The sequence below is a fragment of the Etheostoma spectabile genome, chromosome 17 (assembly GCF_008692095.1).
Source record: "Etheostoma spectabile isolate EspeVRDwgs_2016 chromosome 17, UIUC_Espe_1.0, whole genome shotgun sequence".
NCBI lineage: Eukaryota > Metazoa > Chordata > Actinopteri > Perciformes > Percidae > Etheostoma > Etheostoma spectabile.
The window spans coordinates 501,143-517,090 of record NC_045749.1 but is presented as its reverse complement, the minus strand read 5'-3'; the positions used below and the strand labels follow the sequence as shown (position 1 = coordinate 517,090).

Genomic DNA, 15,948 nt, shown 5'->3' with positions numbered 1-15,948 from the left:
ACCCCAACCACTCCACTCCTCAGATCAGACAGCTTCCAGGTATCAATGTGCAACTGTGTGAATGTAACAGGTCGTCTTTGCAAATGACAATTAGTTCTCAATCGATTTACCTGGATAAATAAATGTATAAAGACGTACGTATAAATAAAATAGATGCCAGGCCAATAGTAGTGTGTGAATGCTATTGAAGGGCGGGTCTTTCCTTAACAATGCAGTGGTCCTACCTAAGGACTTCCCAGCTCTATTTGACCTGCAACAGTTTTACAGAGGGAAGTCCTTTTCATTCCACATGACCGGATCAGTTCCTGGACCTCCGTCATATTGTAATTTACATGCTAGTGTACATTAGTGGTGGGAGAAAAAAATAAATACAGCATAGTATCACACTACTTTCAGTGGCAATACTGTATTGATATGCAGGCGCCAAGTATCAATCTTTTATTATATATTATATATGTGTTGGTCAGTTTGTCCCATTTTGCAGCAATAAAACTGAAGTGATATGAACAAACAGAGACATGTTTCTTTTTAGATAAAACAGATGTTGACAAAGTTTCCTTTTGGGGACATCAATTGAAATTGGGAAATATTAGAAGTTGGAAAAAAAGGTAATAAATTGCAATATCGCCGAATATTGCAACATGTTTAAAGTCGCAATAATATCGTATCGCGGCATAGGTATCGTGAGACGTCTGGTGATTCCCACCCCTAGTGTACATTACAATTTGATTGTCATAATAATTTGAATAAAAAGGTGTCATTAAAATCCTTCAATTCATAAGTTAGCAGTATTCACTCTGCAGTTTGTACCCAGTCGGTGTGTGAAAGCCGGACGTGGCTGATCCCGGCAGGATTAATACCACTCGGTGCATCTGTGACACAAACAAATGACCCAACCTACACTGTAGAAAGCAATGCTGTCAAAACAGGGGCTTTGTGTGTAATACCAGATGGCCGTTCATCCTAAAAACAAGAAATACCCTTGGATCACTAGTTACTGGGCAGTTTGGTTCACTTTGTAGCGTTGTACTTGAACAGTTGACTAAAGCTAGCATGTACAGTATAGCAATCTTTTACTTTTGCTGGGACTGTACTGCCAATACAAAACAGTTTTTTGTTTGCAACAGATCTGCAGCCATTAAAAAACAATAAAACACAGGTTTGTCTCACAGATTCAGCCATTATTGAGCAGGCTGCTTGTAAAGTGGTAATATCTTACAGTCCAGGTAAAACTCCTCTCAGCCTACAGTGTATGTGTAGCACACACTCTACAGTATGTACACTGGCATCCAAAGCACACCCTACACACACACACACACACACACACACACAGGTTGTTGCTAAAATATTCTGTATGCGTCAAGTAAATGAAGACGAAGGACTATGGAAGATGCAGTGTGACGGCACTGTAGAGAGAGGGCAAAAATGTATTAATAAAAGGAAACCGTAGCAAGAAGGAATAGAGTAAACCTAAAAGGTCCATCAATCCAGGGGCGATTCCAGGATTTATTAAGTAAGGTGGCACGGGGGAGACCATTTCATCAGAATACAGCTTTAAAAATATGATTAGAAATATAGAAAATATTGGATATAGAGCAACACAGTAACTGCACTGTATATCTAAATGTATTTTTTTAAGTGATGCAGTGCTGGAATAGCTAGCTGCAAAATTGGGTCACTTTTTCATCATCATTAACGTTAGTATTCGTGTTTTTGTTATGTTTTATAACAAAAATATGGCTGTTTTTTTGCCTGTTAAAAGCCAATTGTAGCATCAAGTTCAGATGTTCTTCCCTCCTGCGGAGATGAAAACGTCAGAGCGATGAGCTGTCAACACTCCATCCGCCACCTGTCAGCAGTGCCTGATGTCCAACGCTCGCTCTATCTCTCTCTCTCTCTCTCTCTCTCTCTATCTCTCTCACACTCTCTGATCTCTCTCTCTCTCTGATCTCTCTCTCTCTCTCTCTCTCTCTCTCTCTCTCTCTCTTGTGTTTTCTCTGTTTTGCACATCACAAACACACACTAACTGCAACACGTGCAGACCACTAGCATGCATACACTTGTACACACACACACGCGCACACACACGCACACTCACACACGCACGCACACAAATACACACCCCCTCCCACACACAGACAGACAGGACGTCAGTCTCCTGGCTCGGCCCCCTGAGAGGAACACAGAAGGAGGCTGGATGGGAGGGAGCCGTCAGTTAGGAAGCAGGGACGCTGAGTCGCCTTCGCACTTCAAATAATGAACCACATGCAAAGCGTCAACTCGGCTGCAATTAGATCGGATGGTAATTAGCTCAGCACAAGTCACTCATCCTAATCAGGGTGTGAAATGCCGGAGGATGTTGAGTGAAATGAAAGGGAGAGAGAGGGTTTTGAAAGGCGCTGTGGAGTTTAGCTAATTCCTACTTTTTTCTTCCTGCATAGAAAAATCTTTTTTTGACCATGACTGGCTGAAATTGGTTGAGGTTTTTTTTTTCTTCTTTTTTTTTTACAGTAATGCAGTCTATTTAAATACCTTTCTGGTTTGTTATCGTATTGCCAGATAATATCACTCTAAAGCGATTCAATTTTACCCCAGTGCATAAAAGCTTCTACTGAAAAAAAATCCATGGTGTAGAGAAAATGATGCCAAAATGATGATGCCAAAATGATGATGCCAAAATGATGACAATAACTATGCATTTCATAAATGAATGAACGTTGAATTGCACTTCTCCTGAGCAGTGGCACCCACCTTGCTGGGAAAGACTCATCTTGCTTAATTTAGAAAACATCAACAGTGGGCTAAGGGAAAAATTGGGAGCATCTGGGTTCAAAAACCACATCGGTGAGTGTCTCTTTCCCTTTTGTTTTGAACCCAAACCTTTGTCTGCATTGACGTGCACTGAATTTTTCACATTTTTCTCATATGACTCCTCTGTGCTACTTTGTGGAAAGCTACTGTCACTTTTTCTCATACATTTTTAATTTGATTCTGGTCTGTAAAAGGAAACAAAACGGCGTTATGTCAGGTTCAAGGGAAACATCTTTGGTTTGGTGTGTAGAATGAGTTTGGGACTGTTAAAAAATGCAATTGCAAACTTAGTTTTCTAAACAAAACTGGCACTAGTTTAAAGCTGAACATCCAAATATGAGTTTTCTCTTCATGTCCCCAAACTAGCTGACCCTACATGACCTACAGTGCATGTGTTTATGTCACATCAGACTTCAGAGTAGACAGTTTGTTCTGCCCAGTGTAGTGCTGGGGCCTGCAACTGGACAGATTGTTGTTCATGATGCTCAAGAGTTCAACACCTCTTATTGACCTGATCTACAAATCAAAAACAAAAAATGAACAGTATTACTATGACTATCAAAATGTCATTGCCTGGTGTCTCATGACTTTAAATGCAAAGAAAAACAAATAGCCTTAGGATTTTGAGAAAATGTTTTTAAACTCTTTTTTTTGTAGAAGTAAGACATTGTTCTCTGCCAACCATAAAGGATGGTCAAATTTGCATTTGATGTATTCCTGGAATAAAATAATAATTAATACATTTAAACAAACAATTAAAACAATCAGCGTGAATAACCTTAAAGCTATAGTGCGTAGTTTCTGTCGGCCCCATGAGGAATTCTAAGTAATGACAACAACACTGTCTGCTCGTCCACGTGATACAAGTCTTCCATGATCACGCACCCCCCTTACACACTTGGTAGTAGCCAAGGAGGACAGGAGGATTAAAAAAACATGAAGAAGTTAATTATCTTCACTCGAGGTTCTACGTGGGAAAGTCATCACACGACACAATCTTCTGAACACAGCCACGCTGAGAGATCCACAGAGATGTGTGGAGCTGAAAGTCTTCATTAGCTTTGTAGCAACTCAACGGCTGGAATGTGACGGATGTTCAATAATGTCACAACGTTACGCCCTTACGCATTTATTACTTGTTTAGTCTTTTCTCAATTGTCATTGTTAGTCTGCCTCAACCACTCTGGCTCTCTCTGAAACAGTAAGAGGGCGCGTCAACTGAACCGTGAATGACCTACATGAACGACAGCTCTGTTTGGTGTCTGTCTCAATCCCATTAGTGCTCCCTTTGACATTTGGCAGCTCGCGTCACTGTTGTACTAGCACATGTCTATGCTCTCCTGTATATTATATAATATCTATTTGAAAGTACATTGAACAAACCTAATCATAAGCCTTTTAACTCTACATCAACACCGCAACATTTAATCATAGATGGCTCTCTTCTCTACATTGAAAAGCAATAGGCCCGTTAGTGGATTTCAATGCACCGGAACGGGGAGCTATACACATGAGAATGTCATGTTTGAGTATAGAGAACGTACATGATAACCTTCCCACTCATTTGTAAAGATGTTCATTCTACATCTTTGGCCTGTGGCCTACATATTTTTTCTACAGTATTTCTCTATCTCACTCTTCTGGAGGGATTTATGTGGGTTTACCAGACATTTAACTGGATATGTGCATTTTTGCGACACATTTTTGAATTCTGTCAACAAAGGAAAATAAACTAAATGGTACTCTGAAGGTTTCCTCTAATTCAAAAGTAGCTCTAGGGCTCCTCTAATTTGTAATTTTAAAAAAAGGTTGTCAGTTGAATGGTGTTTTGAGCTAACGTTAGCAATCAAACAAGCATAGATAGCTACAACTTTTTTTAAAGATTCCCATCTTCTGTTAATGTTTGTAATGAGAAAAGTTTAAAATTTCATGGATTTCACTAATTTCAGTATGACAGTTATGTCGTAAACCATTTAAATCTGAGCATGCGCAACTCACATCGGGGAGGGACAGTGTTTATGCTTGGTGGAAAAGTTGGCATGTTAAAAAAGAGAATATATAGACTAATATAGACAGATATTTTGAATTCATCTTGAATCACAAAAACTCTTTGTGTCTTAGAAGAGAAGCATCTGTGAAATGTCATGGAAATATTTGAATAACCAGAGCCAGCTTAATCATGTCATTTTGCCACATCCTCTTGAAAATCACTCTTCAGAATTTGAATGTGAATAGAAACACATCTGCATATTTTCTCCCGGCCTTTGTATCTCACACAGTAATCAGAGTTCAAAGACACCAGTTGATGTCATGATGGTTTGAATTGTGCGTGCATGTGAGGGGATTGCATGTGTGGCTCTGTGTCAGTTTCTATCTGATCCGGCCATACTACATCTCATTCCAAAATAAGCTGTATGTAAAGCACATTGTGTGTCAGAGCGATGAGGTTTGGTTGAGTATTATGGTTTTGAAATGCCTACCGGCTCACTTATGCAGACGTCACACTGCACTGAGAGACCATTAACCTCCTGAACGGGGCTTCAATGGGATTAATGTGACTTCACTACTGACCCTGTTCGCTCTCAGCCTCTCTGCCTCTCTGCCTCTCTCCATCTCTCCATCTCTCTCGCTCTCTTGCCCCTCCTCCCTTATGCTCTTAGTAACAACAAAACTCCCCGTTAAGCCTTCCGCTCTCGGTGGTAAAAATCAGCAGCTGTACGACATGTTATACAGATGTTTGTTCCCTGTTACAAAAGGCTTTCCGCTGCCTGGTCAGTGACGCTGGACATCAATCTGCTTCGCCATGCTTACCAAGCCTTGTGAGATTGCGTTCTTTTTTAGCGTAACAATCCAAAGTAAATAACGCCAGTGGTTTACAGCGTGCAATCTCAATGTTACACTAGGCATAACTAAGGTTGGGTATCATTTGTTTGTTTTGTGAGACTGGTGCTGAAAACGGTGCCGGTTCCTGAACCAATACTGCTAAAGGCAGTTTGGCAAATTTAAATAATGCATTAAAAATGATAATTGCTGTTAAACAACAAAACAAAGAACATCTAGATGGCTAAGTAGGGCACTTAACAACAACAGCTTGAGTTTCTCGAGGTGCAAGTGAACGCACCATTAGATCCCGCCATGTTGACACCGGGTTTCAAGTCTTGCACATTTTCCATTTCTTTGTGTATTATCAGTGTGCATTGTTTTTGATAAATAACCCCCCCCAAAAATAATTCAGAACTTCTTCAAAGCGTCCAGTTTAGTATCAAAGTGTTTTTTTTTTATGTTGTCTTAGTCCTTTGAGCCTCTCCTTGTTTACTGCAACCTCTCCAACTACCTGTGTTACACACTGCGTAGTGCTCGGTGAGCAGGCTATGCAAAAGGGTAAATAAAAGGTTTTCCTGTATAATTGGTGCCCTTAATTCAAATTATACACATACATTGTGATTCATGTTAAGTAATTGCGGTCAATTCTATAATTTTCAGTAAAATGTCAAAAGGTACAGTGTAATTTCTCTCCTTGTTACTCCCACAGATGGAGTGTTGCCATTTCATCGCAACAATACAGCAGGCTTATTAGCATGGATGTGAGAGAACTACATAAAGAACCACATTAACCAGATTGTAACTATTTGTGGCAATTGCTTAAATTTTCTTCTATCCTGACCCAAACGGGCAAATTGAATGCAGCAGTGGTGCAATAATAACAATGTGGAGGAGCAGTGGTGTTGCCGTCAGAACGAGAACACTACACAGGACCTTAACCAAGATTTTCAAAACCACTTTACCAGCTGAGCTCCCAGTACTTACAGTATGTAGATCATTTAAGAGCTCCCTCAAAGAGCAGAGCCTTTTCCACGAACTTAAATTTTATAGCCATTTGTTGAAATAGTCAATATTGATGGGTCTCTCTGCCTTTAAATACACCAGTGCGTAAGTGTGTTATGAGTACTACATTTAGTGTTCCGAGATGGCTCCATTATTTCCCATGACTATGAATGACTTTCTGACATCATTGATGTTAATGTTGTGCACTGTCCCTAAACAATGGACCAATAACGAAATGCAAGTTCCTCACCGAGCACAGACAGCAATTTTTATGTGTGGAATACCCAGTCCAAACTGGGACAAAGTGTATAACCTGCAATTTTGACTTTCTTCCTGGAGTCATATATCAGTTTTTCAAAAGAGAAATGCGACAAAGTGGAGCGAGACCCACGTGTTTTGGCAAAATAGAAATACTATTTATACTCAAACCTACAGTACATTCAAGAAAAAATGTGTCACTGCAGAGCAGGAGATATCAGTGTCTGTAGCCACTGCTATGAATGGTCATTTACTCTGATGTATGGATGTAACGTAATGGACAGCTGTATGAAAATCTATTATACCATTTACTTCCATCTTTCTGTCCTTCCTTCTTTCCAGCCATCAGTCTTTGCTTCATTTCCAGCATGCCTCCTTCTCTCCTCTGGCATTAGAAATAAGGGCAAATGCCATCTTGCTTCTGGAACTTTCTCTCACACTCATTAGTGCAAGATACCCTTAGGCAACCAACATCCAAACACACATTAACCTTTACCGAAATGCTTTTTTTTCTCCCCTCATTCTTCTTGTGCTTTCCTCTCTTTTTCTCTCTCTGAGACTTTAATTTGCTACCCCCCCCCCTCCACACACACTCCTCCCTATCCTGTTTGGCACCAGATAGGATCATTTGGGGGGATTTTGGGCAGCAGCTGCGTTGATGTATGGCTTGCATGCAAAGACTGGTCCAGCTGTGGCAGTTACTGCTCCTCTGCGCCAAAGTGTGGAAAGACAAATACATTGCTTTGAAACCTTTGTGGCTCTGCATTAATAAACAGTGAGGCTACGGTGGTTTATGGAGATATAAAGGTGTGTATGACGGCCAGGTTTCTGCAACTGAAAAACAAGGAAGAGAAAATGAAAGACAGGTTTCAATCTGTGTGGGGCATCCTACTTCAGGGCATGTTATAGTTTAGCTAATATTTGCTCTCCATCCTTCCAGCTTTGGGCCACAGATTGCGGGGCATGTGGAGAGGCCTTCCCTGAGCCAGCAAATATTTGTCTTTCATCCCTGCAGGAAGTGTTAGCATTGTATTGGTATTTGTTTTAGCTCAATACAACTTCATTGACTACATGTGCTACACAGAAGTAGAGTAAAAAAAACACAGCTTGTCATGGTAGTATGTTCTGTTTCCTGTTTCATTTTGATAGTCTGTTTTCTTCGGATAACCTTTCCCGCTGTTTTCTGGACACCTTTTGTTGCATGGACTTTTTGTTAAATATAGATTTAAGCTCATCATTTGTCAGCCATCTCCTCTCTGCATTTGGGTTCAACAGTTTCTCCCGCTCTCGTTTTACAGGTGTGTTCAATGTATAACATAACAAACATTCCTGTAGTGTTCTTAGTTTGTTGTTCTGAAAGTCTATGGATTCACTTGTTCTACTGTTTTAAGCCCCAGGTGGATCATAAGCAGCACTACATTACAATAAGTCCCTGTGAAGTCATGATCCTGTGACAGCCACAGAGAGAGGCTCATTCAAGGGTTACACGATGAATTAGATATAAACCTAGCTGGTTGTCTTCCTGACTCTCTGGTTGCAAGACAGTCTCAAAGAATGTCTTACCTGCAGGCTATACGTAAGTAAAAGTAATGTCTCTAAGATCCCAGTGGAACAATTCTGTTTTAAGTTGACAAAGAAAACCAAAAGTGGAACAGTTGTCTAAATCACATCAATCAGGTTGCTATCAATGATGCATACTATACATTGATGCAGTGTAGTTAAGAAGAAACCTACTCATAGTATAGCAGCAGCTTGACTGCGGCACTGTAGGATGACGTAGTAATGAGAGAGACAATGGTAGCGAAAGACTAAAAATCCGCGCAAGGTGGCAAACAACATAGGACTCTCCCCCAGGAGACCGGGGTTGGTGTCCTGTTCTTGTCCTGCGTGCCCCTGAAACATACTCTACGGGGCTCAGCGGTAGAGCGGTTGCCTGCCAATTGGAAGGTTGGTGGTTTGATCCCTGGCCCTGCAGTCCCATGTCAAAGTGTCCTTGGGCAAGACACTGAACTCTGAGATAATAATATTAATACATTTTATTTGTAATGCACTTTACATTTAAGACAAACCTCAAAGTGCTACAGGTAAGATCAAAAAAACAAGGTAAAAACATCAGATTAAAACATTTATGAATAGTGCAACAACATTATTGTGAAAGGTTAAAACTCATAAGTCTTGCTAAAATAAATTCTTTTAGTCCCTTTTTAAAGGTCTCAATAGTCTGTGGTGCCCTCAGATGGTCAGGGAGGGCATTCCAAGTCCGAGTTGCCCCCGATGCTGTGTGAGTGTGTGTGAGTGTTTATCTGATGAGCAGGTGGCACCTTGTACCGCAGCCTCGACCACGGTGTGTGAATGTGTGTGAATGCTGAATGGTTCTTTGAGTAGTTGTTAGGACTAGGAAAGCGCTTTATAAGAACAGTGCATTTACATGTAACTGTCCAGTTCTTGTGCAGCATGTCAGTTAAACATATGTTCCTACTCAGAGCATCAAAAGGGACGACGAGTTTGGACCAAGCGCGCCTAAATAGGACGTTAAAGGAGACTTTTTGCATCAGTAACAAACGCCAAAGACACAAAGCATCATTTTTTTTGGTGCACTGCGAGTAAGAATGTGTAAAAAGATAGTTTCTCTCCCTCCATGACAATGATTTGTTTGACATTTGAAAGACTTAAATTCTTTGATTTGAATTCCATAACGTTTTAGTGGATGTGTGAAATGCATAGTTGTTATTTGCCTTTGCACTGTTATAGGTCTATCATCATTTCTTGTGCCAGCCACATTGAGAGCTAAGCTCCACCTCTGGAGGAGATAAATGCTTCTCATATCCCAAAGTCATTGTTCATACTGGTCATGTTTCATTGAGGTGACGATTAGACAGGGCCAATTAACAACCTGCCTCGACAAATTCCTTTAAGATATGTCGGAAGCAGTTTAGCAAAGGACTCGCACTGTCTAAAATATTATACTATAAAACTACAACCTGTTTACAAGAGTAAATTGTCAACTTGCCTGAAGGAAGTGGGATTTAATTACTACAACAGGGTAGGTGGATGCATGCTAGCTGACTTCAAATTGGAGAGTGGAGAACATAAAGGCTATTTGTGGAGTACTTCCTTCAACATATCTCACTAATGCACCGCTGTGTGTTCCTGTCACAGTGAACAGCTCCGTTACTGCAGGTACTGTCACCGCTGGGGGTTTGGCAGATACTTCAACAAGCATCATACTCAGTCTTTGCGGTTTATTTTACCTATATGTCTCACTGAATGTCTCTCACTCTACTTAGCCCTTTAGAATCCTGTTTGCTTGTTTTTTACTCCCTTTATATCCAGGTTTCTGTACAAGCACACAGTGCTCGTGTGTTGGCTTAAAAGTTGAGAATCAAAGTTAATTCTTTGCCTTGGAAACAGCGTTTAACAAAATGATGCCATTTTGGAGCTTTTGATTGCACCACACTGTGGTCCCCAGAAATTGGAATGAACTTCCATGAATGTTGTCACTGTTCTTATTTTCTTATTTCTATTTTTGACACTACAGTTGCCATCATGCTTTGGGAGATGTAAAGCTGCATGCTAAAGCTGCTTATAATGGCTAACATTACATTTGAGCAAATCATGTCATAACCAAGAAATGCTGCTCTTGTTCCTGATTGCATTGTCACCATAGATGATCTAGTGGATTATAGTACAATGATCCACGAGAGTATGTTTGCAGTACTGAAAAAAAAGAAACATTGATGATGTACCATTTAGGCACTAGGGCTAATGATAAGCCTCTTTTTTTGAGTTTTTATTTTACATTAAAACATGCCGTTGCTTTCTCTACCTCTTTTGTCTGCCTCCTCCACCAACACCATCCCACATCCCATACTCCTTTTTCTATTTGCCTGTTGCTGGGGGAGATGAAGCTGCCTGAACACTGGGCTCTATTGCCATAAAATCCACTAGACTAGTTTCTCTCCCTTTTTCTCTCGTCTCTATCCCTCCGTTCCTGTCTGTTATCTTCTCTGTCTGGTTGCTTGGACCCCCCACCTGGGCGGGGCAGCCTTCTGTCTCCATCCCAGCCTTACTGGTGAGTGCTTCAGTGAAGTGGCAGTGAAAGGACCAGGGGGCCAGGGAGTGATGGATGGCCGTTCCTCTGGCCCTCTCCTTTCCATTCTGCGACTGCTCTGCTCTCACTGCCTTCCCGGGGCTCGGCTTTGCTGGTAATGGCTTGAAACATGATATGAGTCTAGCCCAGTGTTTACCAAGGGAGAAGGAAGGAGGCCCCTAGCCGGCCAGAGTAAAGCCTCAATCTGACAGGTTGAAGCAGAGAGGGCTTCTGCAGCAAGCTGATTTACAATGTGGAAGGCTGGGACAGGTGGGGGGGAAACAATGCACCAAGAATCAGTCTGAAGAAGAAGCAAGAGATGACACAAAGGAGGAAAAATGAATAAAATATGTATAAAATGGGTGCAGTCAAAGTCTTTCCCCTTCTGATTTATTTATTCTAGATTTTTACATCCATTACTGTAAATGGGAGAAAAAATACAACATAATCTTCAACCACATACTGGTTCTCTGTGTTGCCTCAACAAATCAAATAGTACATCCATGGAGAAGCATTTGTTGAAATCTTCCCAGCTGGTTTCATAAAAGCTTTTAGCAATCATAAAATAACCATGTAGCTTCGTTAGTCTTAGTTAGAATTAATCTGTTGGAATTATCTCCTTTACTTATCATAGCAACACATTATCATCACAAAGAGGTAAGATAGAACAATGATGCAGTGTGTGTATGTGTGTGTGTGTGTGTACATAATCCAATGTCTCTAGGGGGTGAAAAAAACACATACTAAAAATGACCCAAAATCTGTAAGAGGTAAGCCTCAACCTTTACTGGTACAATAAGAAGCAGTTATTTGTCCTCTGAAAGCCAGACCACATGTCATGATCTTTTTATTTTCCCATGTGAAGCAAGTAAGCTTCTAATTGGAAATTTCTGTGGCACACCTACACAGGTGTTCCCACTTATGCTGACTTCACACCAAACAACTTTTCAAGCAATTCCACTGTTGAAAACTAATTTCCAATATCGAAATGAAATCATGAGAGTCTTGCTAGAGTACTCCTAGTGTAGGGCGCTCGCCTAAGATCTAAGGTGGTCATAAGGTTGTCTTTTTCCCGTCTTGACATCATGACAAAGACAAACGTCTTTTGTATTATCATAAGTTTTAAGTCTTGGTTGTGATGTGTAATCATGTGAACATTGTCAACAACCAATGGTTGCGCTTCCTCCAGCACCAAACAGGAAGCAGCAAACGGCTCCAGCCAGTGTTGTTTATGGTTGTTATTGCGCTGCAGTAAGCAAAAAACTTAAGAAGGAAATTTGCAGATTTTTAACCCTTCTGAGATGTGTCACCAACGGGATTTTTAGACCTCCGAGCAGTGTTGCCATTCATCTGCATGTACAACAGGACAGAAAATTGACGCACTTTTCCAAAAGTTATCAGCTAGCAAAACAAATCTAGTTGTATTCTTGCAATCTGTGACCCTGCAAGATCCCCAGGCTTTGCATATTATGACAGTCTTTAATGTTAGATGTGAGATGATTGTCTTTAGATCTGAGATGATGTCCGACATTTGTCATTTTCAAAGTCTATTCAAAGTTTTCGAGTGTTTGGTAGGCACTGTGTCGTCAGATTGGACCTCTTCTCAGGACTATGTGGGAGTGTCCAGACTAAGCTTGATTGACATCTTCCTCACTAATGTACATACAGCTTAATGACCTCATGTAGAATCCCCTTCACCCTGAGGGTTGCAAACAGGTTACAGCTTCACAAAAATGCCATATTTAAACATGCAAATCTCCTAATTTACTACTCAGCTATGTATATCAGGTTTTGGCCTATTATTAAACTGATTGAGTTGGGGCACTTTGCATTTTGTTTTCAGAACAGCTGTCATTGTCCAATTTGAAAATCAGAAAAAAACCACAATGCAAGCCCAGTGTGTTTGTCCAATCAGATGAAAGAAGAATCCATGTGCCACAATGTCTTAGAGACTTAGTAACTGTCAATTATCTGCACATATTATGTTGCCCACTTCAAATGCTTCTTTCTAGCAATTTCCAAACAAAATAAGCCCTGCCAGTTTACAATAACGGGAGCCAAAATTGTATTAATAATAATCTTTACTGTTGATTATTTGGAAGTAGAGCACAGAGGAGGCTTCTTTCTGAAATAGTGACCAGCTTCTTCTGACTTGCTCCTCATTAAACAACACCAAGTTTGACAATCAATTGTTGGAGTCTAGTTTTTTTTGGCTCCAGCTTTGGATTGTTAGTCGAGCAAAACAAACAATTGGGACACATCGCCTTGGGCTTCTTGAAATTGTGATTGGCACTATTTTTGGTGTCTTCTTGGACTGTTCATAGACAGAGTTCATTGAAAGTATAGTATAATTGACAATCAATCATTTCTGTCTTTGATTGGCAAGTTGTCGGTGTGGTTGCACTGACATATACAGTAAATACTAAGTGAGAACTTGGAGGTGTGAACCCTCGAACAACATCTTGCTTAATCCTTGTTATCCGTCCCCCAGCTCTGTCAGGTCGGAGGGGCTCATGAGCAGTTTGCTGGCTGCGGCCACCAGCAGAAGACGGGACTAAATAAATGAGCAAACGGTTCTTTAAGAAGGGCAAGGAGCGCGGTCAGCCGAGTGGAGCTGAAGGAGGCTCAGCTGGAGTGTCTGCCTGAACAATAGAACGCTGACAAAGAGAAGTAAATTGGCGACTGAACAAATACACCAACGTCTCTCTTACACAGATGCCCGTGCTGTCGCTCGTGCTTGTCTGAGTGTGTGCCGATGTTATTGTGTAATTGACTCAATGTGTGTTATTGTAGTGTCTAACCTTAACTTTATTCAAATGTTAACAAGGTCATAATTGTTACCGATTTTTTGCAGAAACATCAAAAAATAAAATAAAGAAGCAGCTCAGTTTAGGGACCCACCTAGATTTTATATCCTCGTGTTAAAGTTTTGTTTCTTGTTGCAGCAAATTAGTTCTTCTTGCAGTGGTCAAAGTTTTTGGAAAAATGTCACAGGAAAATGAGGAGCAAACACTGGTACATTTGAACTACTCAATTAATTGACTATTTATGTTACACGTGTTTCTCCATTCCGTTAGGAATCCAATGATCTGCATTATTTCCCAGATCATGCTGCTTCCATATCCATTCCTATAGCAGTTTCTAAGGTTTTGCACTATAGTCACATGGCTTATGCATGCATGACTCATGTAACTATACCATCACATCCTATCTCTGTCTAAATCCACATACTGAAAGCTGCATCTCCACTACCTTCTATTAGTAGTTTCTAATCCATATGAGCCAACCATCAGTGGCCATCCATCGTACCTGATCACAAGCATCTGTTTCCAGCATTTGGTGCTGATCTAGGACGATGTGCAGTACACTCATGCGTGGTAATGCTCTATACTGTACTTCTGCTAATGCCTAACGCTTGGAATGCACACATATTAAGAAGACTAAAAACGTGTGCATACTTTACATAAACATGTGCACATGCATTCTTAGTCTTCACTTTTATCGCTTCATTGCATTGCTTTTGCAGGCATGCATGTACAGCTAAGCAGATGCCGACGCACACACGCCTGCGCGCGCACAAACACACACACACACACACACACAAGCGTTGCTGTGTGACACGGGGCAGAAGCTCTTGCCCAGTGTCATTTGAATCAGTACTAAGAGGCTTAACATGAGCGGCCACTTGACTCAGCAGAGCCGGGTCTGATCAGCCTGAACGGAGGCCCTCACTACAGCACATCTGTTTCTTCCCTCCCCCTACACATCTGCACTGTGCTCCTTGAGGGGCACACACATGGACACACATATAACTTTATGTTCTGTTGGCAAGCCATCTGCACTGGGAACAAAATTGTACAGTGCAGCAAGTCTCGTGGGGCCACATATTGATTCTGTGTTCTGAAATTGTTTGTAGTGGATGGCAGTGAAATCTACTTCCTGGCAAAGCTCCACCCAAAGGCCTTTGTACCACAATCTGTCCACAAAAATCATCAGTGTGTACACTTCAACATCTGTTCATCAACAAAATAAACATGAATGAAGCACCGCCTTGCCTAAAGCCACTATATGTAGAATTGTTATTTGCTAATCTTTTAAATTGTTCTGATGACATTCAGATTCTCAGTGACGTTTTAGCCCATTCAGGCCAGTGTCAACACATTGGACCTATAAGGTGAAGGAGCATCCCAGTGACATCAGTGTTTTGACATCAGATCACATTTCCAAAAATCAGATATTTTGAAATCCTACACAGAGGATAGCAAATTTAAGACATGTTCAGAGGGGAGCATGCCTATGTTCTCAAAGCACTGTGTTCCCACATTACTTTTTTCATAATTTGTAACAGATTTTATTCCCCTTTCTCCCAATGTATTAGGGGGAGAACCCTTAACCTGACCCTAATTTTAAGAAAAAAATTTGAAATCTGGGAAAATGGGGCTGTGGGACCATAGGGCTGTGGGACCATAGGGCTGTGGGACCATTGGGCTGTGGGACCATAGGGCTGTGGGACCATTCGGAATAACAGTAGTGCTCAATAGTTGCTAATTCCCTCCACATCTGATTTAATACAGCTGCCATTATACACTGTGGTTGCCAGTTTAATGATGTCAACAAGGACTGTGCAGTCCAGATTATTAATGGTCTGAACTCTTCAAGTAACACAGGAACCTTTTAAGAAATATAATGTGGTCTGTTTGAAATTACATCTCAAAGTGTTTTTTTTCCTTCTTTATCAGTCTGCTTCAAGTAAACTTTACTGGTCTTTAGATGTTATGGAAATGCTGACAGGAATGCACAAAGTGGACTTTTAGCTTTCAGCATCTCCCAGAGACATCCCATTGATTTTTCACTCAGTTTACGGCTACATTGTGCTGGCACCCATCAACGTCAGAACCTGGCTCTCCCTGAGGTGTCGACCTCTTCACAGCTGGCAACATAAGGCTGCAACAGAACAAAGACAC

General features: G+C 40.9%; 1 protein-coding gene and 1 long non-coding RNA gene across 3 annotated transcripts in view; both read left to right on the top strand.

Moving 5' to 3' along the window:
* The window catches only part of nrg3a (neuregulin 3a), a 412,241-nt gene that overhangs the window by 17,871 nt on the left and 378,422 nt on the right, over positions 1 to 15,948 (top strand). The gene's annotated exons all lie outside the window — the stretch shown is intronic.
* Positions 13,790 to 15,948, top strand: part of LOC116705078 (uncharacterized) — a 17,150-nt gene continuing 14,991 nt past the window's right edge. Inside the window, exon 1 of the long non-coding RNA XR_004335840.1 lies at positions 13,790 to 13,802. This is a non-coding gene — a long non-coding RNA (uncharacterized LOC116705078). The remainder of the gene's footprint in view (positions 13,803 to 15,948) is intronic.